The 8,066-nt window shown below is 37.1% G+C and overlaps 1 pseudogene; it reads left to right on the forward strand.

Annotated features, from left to right (window-relative positions):
- Positions 1–1,139: 1,139 nt before the first annotated feature.
- On the forward strand, positions 1,140–6,079 carry LOC123802251 (rRNA-processing protein FCF1 homolog pseudogene; annotated as a pseudogene).
- The last annotated feature ends 1,987 nt before the right edge of the window (positions 6,080–8,066 follow it).

The raw sequence follows: 8,066 nt of genomic DNA on the forward strand, positions 1-8,066 counted from the left end.
AGAGCAGAAATTGTAAAATAATAATGCAGGAGATTGGGAGAGTAGATTGGTAAATGTGGTAGGATTTACCAGTAAGGGTAAGAATAAATTTAAGCCTATTGGTCATGGATTTGATCTGATTTCATGTAGATTTCCCCCAGGAGAGGTAGATTCAATCAGGTTTGCGATTTTTAAGTGAGAGGGGAGTAAGGGAGCTGAAGACAAATATAAGTGAATACTTAGAGCAATGGACTGTGGATTCTTCACTGATGAAGTAACATGTAAGCACATAAGTGAGTTGTGGTAAGACTGGTAGGTTGTCAGTTCTGTTTACTTCATTTATTAGTTGGAGTCATTGTGCCGTAACTAGAATACAGCTGGAAATTCAGGAGTTTGGTGTCAGAAACTGGGCTGTTTTACACTGATATTGTTGGAAGCTTGCCTCTGACATGACAAAGGGTGAGTCACTAAGATAATTTAACAAACTGGGGGGGGGGCAGAGAGACAGGTGGAAGCAAATCTCTCTAGTACTTTGAACTTAAAGCCATTTAATACAGAGAAGACTAAACTTACATCGTGATATGACAGATTGGGGAAGGAAGCATCAAGAAATCAAAAAAGTCAGGAATCGCAGACAATCCTTCCAATGTTCTCAGTCATCTGCAGTATGAAAGTGGGTGTTTTTCAGGAAAATAGCTGGGAGCCACTGGCAAAACCTCACATCCTACAAAATCCACCCATCTGCCTGCTGCAGCCGGAAGCTACGATTGCTTCTGCTTCTCTTCCACGTTCAAATTCCCACGTGATTTCCTTAAATTGGCAGAATGTAGTTCTCAGGCTTCCAGATCTAGCAATAGACAAGAAAGCATAAAGACTAAATGGTGCTAAGTTGCCAACAGAAAAATAGGTGCAGTTTACCCCTTTGGCGATGCTTCCATCATAGCCTTGAACACATATTTAAATGGAAACAACCGCACCAGCAACAGCATGTGTGGGGCACATGGAGCCCTGTTACTCGGGTCCCCTCCACTTCAAAGTCGAACTTTGTTGTTCTGATGTTGTGAATGCCACGAAGCCTTTCAGGGATCACCTCTGCGACAGAGAGTCGTTTCACTCAATATTCTGTCCCCCCGGGGGCAGTGCACACCCAGGGGCTTATCATGGAGAAAGGCCAGGTAATTGTGAGCCAACACCTGACGGTTCTGCTAAGCCATTCCGATCCAGAGCTCACCCTGGGAACTGACCTCTGACCAGTGCAACTCAACTTTTCCCTCTGACTCATCTTGTTTCTTCCCTTTCTCTTCCACAGGGGTTGATCCAAAAAGTATTTCCTAATAAATATCCAGAATACTAAACTTTATAATACTCACCTATACCCAGACTGCAGAATCACGCTTCCACATGGTGGGAATACAGTTATGTTTGCTAAAACAAATCCCTTCACACAGAATAAAAGGAAGAAAAGAATTCCATATATTTAAAAAAAATCCATTTATAACTATTTCTATCTGAGTTATGATTACTCTTCAGGCACAATTAATTTTTTTAATGTTGTATAATTTAAGACAACTGTATGATTGTTCACAAGCAACGTCTTTTATATGAAACAGTTATAATAGGAGAAGAGGAAAATAAATAGACAATTGTGTACAAGTTGATTTCTTATTTGCTAATGAAATAAGAAAAGTAAATATACATAATTACTGCAGTATTCGTAGCTGCAACTGGCCACAGATTGCTGTTGAATTTGATGACTTTATTCTTCTACTGTTCATTCACTCTCTCTTTTGCCCTCAGGACCACAGCTGATCATGTTTTTAAATCATACCACATGTTCATGAAACTTCTGACACATTCTTTACTGGTCCTGTATGTGTTGGGTTGCTATAGGATCTGATTAATAATGAGCACTTGCTATGAAGTAATATTCTGGGCTGAAAACCCTGTTTACCCATATTGTATAAGGGACAATCTGGATAATCATCTCAGCCAGTTCAGTATTACTCTTTTTGGTCTGTTTGTTCAGAGGAATGAGAACCATACAACATCCCTATGAAAGCTTGACTTTCCCTCAAATGGAACCATGATGTCCCCAGAGGGAATTATCTTTCTCTCATTGCCCCAAAATATAAACTAGTAGAAAGCAATATTGCAAAATTGGAACACAAAACTTTGTGACCTATTAGTGTAATGGTGAGGGAGCTGCTACTATTCTACCTGTTGGCTTCTAGATCCATAGTCGCGGAAGCAGGAACCTTCTCTGCAGTGTCAGGCAGATACTAGAGCACATCTCACAGGCTAGCCTTCAGTCTGTTTACTCACAACACTTCTGACACCAAACGGGTGTGTTTTTCTCTCACATGAACCAATTCTCCAGTTATCCAGACACCAATTCAGTGTCTAACAATTCCATTTAATTCTGACACTAACTACCCAGAATTAATGCAGACCCTACATAGAAGGGTCTCAGTAAAAGGCTCAGTCTCCCACTTCAGACACCACTCACAACTCTTGAACCTCCTGTACTTCTGAGGGACAGTCTATAAGTTGGGGTTCCCATGATGCCATCTTCCAATTTGATAATTTGCTAGAATGGAGCACAGGTTTCAGGAACACGCTTTGCTTAGATTTACCAGTGTATTATAAAGGATACAATTCAGGAATGTTATTTATTTCCTGTTAGTTCTCTTGTGTAATGAGAAATTTCAGCCCACCCACAAGTTCTATGGTCATTTCCACAGCAATATTGCATTGCAGAACCCATTGCTCTCCAAAATCCTTGCCTTTAATGACACTTTATTCTGGGTAAATATATCCAATAATTTAATGAGCTATTTTCCCATAACATGTCATGGATTATCAATATTCATTCCTGTCTGATAGAGAGATCATTATTACCTTCAAATATGAATAAGTCAGATGCCTTCTCAAATTGTATTTTATAATCTTTTAGCAAAGATTGCTTCAGGGACAAATAACAGTCAAGAGTGTAACAACGACAAAAAAAAAACACAAAAAAACAAAACAAACCCCCATCAATCGCTCTGGATATTTTAGGCTGGAAGTGACTTACTACAGAGATTAAGGGGCATACAAAACCATTGGAAAAGCTACACCATTTTAGAAGCCCAGAAGTGCTAGAATCACAGGAAATTTTTACCAAAAACCTCAGTGGTTGCAGCCCTGAAGCAGAGTCACTCCTAAAAACAAAATTTTATGTCTGCCGCTTTCTAAAAGCCTGGCATCTTGTCACCATTGCCAATGGAGTAATAATGGCTCCCGCTTCTTTGCCCCTCAACCTTGCATTTCATTGGCAGAGATGTAGTTACCAGTCTTTTTAGTCCTTGTGATAAAAGAATAGAAGGGGCTATCTTAATTCCCAGAAGACAATTTAACACAGATATTAAAACCCTCCAGTCATGTGAGAAGTCATGTTGGAAAGAGGTACAATGAGCAAAAGGTAAACCTTTAAGGAGTAAATGAGACACAGCAAGCTAGATTAAGTTTTTAGTTTAAAAAAATTTTTCTTAAAGCTTATGCCACTTTTCTTTCCATACGAAATGTTATTTGTTATTTTTCTCTTGTTATGCTCTATCACTGTCACATTTGCTGACTTTATGAAAATCAATTAGAAATTCTCACTTGTCTTATTTGTTTTGATAGAATTTCAACTACAAGTAAATTAACTGTACCTTGAATGTTCAAACCTTGAATATTTTAAAGAAAATTGTTAAAACTAAATCTGCTTAGAGGATTTTTAAGTATAAAGCCGACAGCTTTTTTATTTTCTAGTCTTGCCATACTGTCTTTCTGCCTCTTTTTAAACAATTAGCCATTTCTATTCTATATTCTATATGCAGGTTCTATTTCTATATTCTAGACATATTCTAAAAATCATGAATTTTGGTAATTCATGAAATGAATTAATAATGGAATTTTGTACATTTCTCTATTTGTTAGTGTGGATTTACATGATATGTTTTTAGAGCAATACGGCATAGTTATTGACCCTTTGGCCTCAGGGTGAAAGGGCCCAAATACAAGCATCAGCCCCCACTTGTACTGGTCACGGGCTCTGAGTTTCACTTAATGACTGTGTTTTCTCATTTTTCTCACGTCACCTGAGAATACTCTCAGTAGTTACAGAGTTTACCGTGATGAAAAATCAAACAGTTCCTAGTACATAGTACACGATAAGATCAAAGTTGGCAATTGTTATAATTACTATTCATAACAATAAGCTATGCTGTCTTTGCTCTTAGCTCTAGAGACAGGATTTTAAGATCTACCTTTTAACCCTTTATAAAGAGAAAAAAATGCCCCCCTTTTTTCTCTATTTTTCACCACTTTACAGCTCTTTCTTTTTGTTGGTTTCCTTTGGAGGCTTCTCTTGTTGAGTAACTTGCAAGACAATGAAGTCATACACTATACACCACACCTGCTTGTGCCCAACCTCGTCCTTGGCCTCCAGAAATGAATAAGTGAATCACAAAGCATGTAATGGTGGCAGGATCTGGAATCTCCTAGGAGGCTAACTGATAATCCTGAGACTACATAGCTTTTAAAAAATCTTTTCAGAAAACTATAGATGTGGGAACAAAATATGAAGGTGGCTGGGTTCGACCTTAAGTGTGTATGCAATACATCCTGACCTTCACTTCCAATCTCTTACTCGGACTCTTACTAAAATAGATATGAACATATTAATAATATTAATAACAATTTGCCTACACCTATGTTCTCTTCTTTACCAATTTTTAAGTAACATTGCATCTGTATTTGGTAGGGCTTTCTTTGTATTTTAATATTAACTAGTAGGAGTCTATCAACTTCCATACATTCAGCATTTCATAAAGTAAATTAAATCAGATAGACATCTGTTGAGTGATTTCTCTGGTCTCCAGACATGCAACAATATAAGGTTATCTATCCTGCCTTGAAGAAACAGGAAAAAAAAAGTCATTTATTATGTAACATGTCAACTGCTACAATTTAGGGTAATTTAAAATGTTATGGGCCTGGAAGAAACACAGGAGTGTGGCATAAACATGTGGAAAAAAAAGATTTTAACAAAGTATATGAGACTGAAGCAAACACTTAGTCTCAAGATTAAAACCTAAAATGGGAGAAAGAAAGATGCTAGCAAAAATGAAGTCCCCCAACAATCTTCCGGCTTATTTTTCCAATGTAACACACAGATGGGCCCATCTTAGCATATCCTAACTGATATCAACTTTAACAACTTTTCCATTAAAGCCAAACAGGACTAGTGCAGTCAATAATGGACTGTCTGTATGCTGTATATCATTGTACACTTATGACTTGCGTACTTATGTCACTGCAAGACTGTGTAATGCCTGAAATTGAGAACAGGAGCAGAAGTATCATAGCCTCTAAGGGCTGCCATGGACCAAGATTTAAACTAGTACCGTGCAGGGGCAAAGGGACGTGTGCAGTTGAAAGGTTGGCACAGAGGGTAACTCAGCACAAGTGTTGCATTGTGGCCACAAGAGCAGGCCCTTAGGTGAAGGATCTGGAATATCCCTGGAGTCCCTATCATGTACATTTCTTCTTCTTTTTTTTAATAATAATATTTTTTATTATATTTTGTTAGTCACCATACGGTACATCCCTGGTTTTTGATGTAAAGTTCGATGATTCATTAGTTGCGTATAACACCCAGTGCACCATGCAATACGTGCCCTCCTTACTACCCATCACCAGTCTATCCCATTCCCCCACCCCCTTCCCCTCTGAAGCCCTGTTTGTTTCTCAGAGTCCATAGTCTCTCATGCTTTATTCCCCCTTCTGATTACCCCCCCTTTCTTTATCCCTTTCTTCTCCTACCGATCTTCCTAGTTCTTATGTTCCATAGATGAGAGAAACCATATGATAATTGTCTTTCTCTGCTTGACTTATTTCACTTAGCATTATTTCCTCCAGTGCCGTCCATGTTGCAGCAAATGTTGAGAATATCATGTACATTTCTAAACACAGGAACAACATCAAGCAAATGCCAAATGAGAATAGAGCCCCTCTGTTCCAATTCTTCCAAGATAAAGTTGTCTGGCTTCCTTTGGCTGAATTTCTCTTTTACTAGTTCATTCAACATGCTGTAGTGTGAATTATCATTCCAGTCACCCATTTGCTCTGTTATGAGCTAATTGAGTATGGTTAAGTTCACTCACTTTTTGATGCTGTTCTGAAAGGATATTTTGTCTCGTTTGAAATTTTATTGCATCATTTTATAAATCAGATGCTCTGATGATTACTCATATAATCTGACAATCTTTGTTTTCTATTAACCTACTCCACAAATATTTATTCAGTCCATACTATGTACTTAATAAGATATGGTCCTGCCCTCAAGATACTCATTATGTTGGGGAGAGAAGTATGTAAATGAAGAAATACAAGACTCAGGGGAAGGTGATAGATATATAAAGAAGGGAAGAATGATATCTTTCTACTTGATGGGGATGGAGAGGGAGGAAAGGCCAGAGGTGGCAATGTTTGAATTAATGTTTAAAAACGAGTAGGTACTTGGCCAGTAAATGAGGCATAAAAGATGAAGCATAAGAAGCTGTCTGAACAAAGGCACGGAGACATGAGTGTTTCACGGAATAAATGTGCTTGTTCTGTTCAGATAGCCACCAGAAGGTTTTTATGACTAGAAGATAGAAGATAACAGGGGAAAGCAGTCTGTACCCATATCTTAGATTCCAGAGGCAAGAGGGGGGAGGGATGCTAGTATGTACTTGATCTTGAGATCCTTAGGAAGTAATTAAAATCGTAAGCAGAGTGGATAAAATGATCAGATTAGAATTTTTAAACATGTAGTAGAAGAATAGACAAATAGATTTCCGAAACAGAATAGAAATTCTATAAACAAACCTATGTATTTATGGTGAATTGGTAAATTACGGAGATGGTATTTTAAATATGTAATATGTGGGAAGAGGAAATTGTATTAGAAGGCTGAATAGTCTACAGTCTGTCCTCAAGGGTTAGAATTCTGAATCTGTCAATTAATATCTATATCAGTTGGTCAAAAACAAGGCCAATAAAGTGGGATTAAATTGCAAAGTAAATGGCACAACTGTTGTTCAGTAAATATCAAAGGCTCATTATACTATTATAATGGTAACTTGGTTACTTATCTAAAAATTATTTAGATTTGTATTTTTCACCATTCATGAGAATATATTTCAAGTGGATCAATAACCTAAACTTTTTTAAAATTCTGTAAGTATTAGGAAAAAACATAGGAAATGTGTTTCTGACTTTTAGACAGAGAGAGCTTTCTTAAATAAGAAGCAGAATGCAAAAACATAAAATAAAAGATTTGTAAGTTTGAAAATGCTACAATTATGGATTTCTGTGCAATGCACCCCACCCAAATGAAGACAAATGAGTGACTAGAAGATTATCCTGTATATAGAACAAGTAATGGCAAGGGTGTGGGGAAACAGGTATTCAGGTGGTGCTCATAGAAGTGCAAACAGATGTAACCATTTTAGACCACAGCTTGGCAGGATCCATTAAAATAAAAATGACAGAAGTTCTTTGAACTCATTTCTGTTTCTCGGTTATATGAAGGCATCCTACAGGTTACTTACTTTAAAATACTTCAGCATGAAGAATGTGTTGCAAATGTGTAAAGAAGCAGTCACACCTATGCACAAGGAAGCATATGGAAGGATGTTTATTGTGCTGCCATTTATAATACAAAAAAATTCAAAACAACCTACATATCCATCAAAAGGGTTTGAACTATGCTATGTCTATACTATGGCATATCATAAGCATTTAAAAAGAATGAGATACAACTATATTATTTACATGAGAATCACTCCAGGAGATATTGTTAGGAGAAAGAAAAATTATAAATTTATAAAAACAGATATAAAACTATATAACTGTTTATCTAGGAATATGCATATATTAATGGTAGAAGAAGTTTTGAAAATGATGCCTTCCTTTTTCTAGTAACAGAATTTCTCCCAGGGAAAATCAATGTCATAGGACTGGATTATGGGTCACTCCTCCCCAACCAATACTGTGGATGGACATATGCTCCTGGTTGG

Source organism: Ursus americanus, chromosome 2, assembly GCF_024610735.1.
Source record: "Ursus americanus isolate L20-20 chromosome 2, mUrsAme1.1.p, whole genome shotgun sequence".
NCBI lineage: Eukaryota > Metazoa > Chordata > Mammalia > Carnivora > Ursidae > Ursus > Ursus americanus.